Source organism: Elephantulus edwardii, unplaced genomic scaffold (assembly GCF_000299155.1).
Source record: "Elephantulus edwardii isolate Elephantulus edwardi_28Jun2011 unplaced genomic scaffold, EleEdw1.0 scaffold00239, whole genome shotgun sequence".
Lineage (NCBI taxonomy): Eukaryota > Metazoa > Chordata > Mammalia > Macroscelidea > Macroscelididae > Elephantulus > Elephantulus edwardii.
The window spans coordinates 2,890,813-2,892,204 of NW_006399989.1; positions in this window are offsets into that span (position 1 = coordinate 2,890,813).

A 1,392-nucleotide genomic window follows, 5' to 3' on the forward strand; every position below is an offset into this window, starting at 1 on the left:
AAATTCTGGATCACAGTTTCTTGTTTTTCCAATGTCTCTAATGCTTCATTTGTTTTCTCTGCATTGTTTTGGATTTTTTTTTAAGCTCCTCCTTATCTTTGCTAGCACTATTCTGTATTTCATCCAGTTTCTTTTTTATCCACTTAAAATATTCAATAATTTTTCTTTTAAAATCACTATCAGAAAGATCCGTCAGGCTTTCTGGCTCCAGGAAATCCGTTGCTACTGTGTCTTCTTTGGGAGTTGATATCTTGCTTTGGGCTGGTGGGACAAGTGAGGCACTCTGCTTTCTACGGGCCGTTGGTGTGGCAGAGTTCTTCCTGTCTGAGGTGGTAGATGGTTTTTTATTTGACGTCACTGCTCCAGAAGAAGGTTGGGCAGAAACAAGTGTAAATGCGTAGAGGGTGCCTGCACACTCCAGCGCTCACGTGAGTGGGGAGGGAGGAAGCGCACACTGATACATGTGGAGAGGGCCTCAGGAGAACCTAAATAATGAAGGAGGAAGTCTGTTGTTCCCTTTCTGGAATAGCTTCTCCACTCTTTGGAGATGCTCAGGATCTCCCTGTTGTCTGAGTTAGTGGGCCCTACGTACTTAGGCCAGAAACCAGTTTGATTCCCCACGCGACTTAATCCTCAATGGCACATGAGTATTTTAGGAGAGGTTGATAAATCTTATAGATGTGGCAAATATGATTGTCTTCCTGGCCCGAGGGCCTAAATGGGTGTTGGGTGTCTGGGTCACAAGTCCCAGCCTGGAACTGCCTCTGCTGTCCTTGCAGATCTCCCAGCAAAGTCCAAGTTCACAAAGATGGCGCTTCCCCACAGACCTCTGGGAACTGTAGTCGGTACCTGCAGTGGTATCAGACAGGAAGGCTGGGTCGCAAGCCCCAGCCTGGAAATGCCTCTGCCGTCCTTGCAGATTTCCCAGCAAAGTCCAATTTTACAAAGATGGCGTTTCCCCACAGACCTCTAGGAACTGTGGTCGGTACCTGCAGTGGTAGCAGACAGGAATGCTGCGTCGCAAGCCCCGACCTGGAAATGCCTCTGCCATCCTTGCAGATCTCCCAGCAAAGTCCAAGTTTACAAAGATGGCGTTTCCCCACAGACCTCTGGGAACTGTAGTCAGTCGGTTTAATTCTTGAGTATCTTTGTGAGATTCTTTTTGGTAGTTCTATCTTTTCTTGAAAGGGGTGTATTGAATCTCCAAGTACTATAGTAGTGTTATCTATCTCCTTTTTCAGTTTTGTTAATGTGTGTTTTACATATTTTGCAGGTCTTTCATTTGGTGCATAGATATTCAATATTGTTATATCTTCTTCTTCTAGTGACCCTTTGAGCATTATGTAGTGACCTTCTTTGTCCTTTGTGATGGTTTTTGCATTGAAATTTATT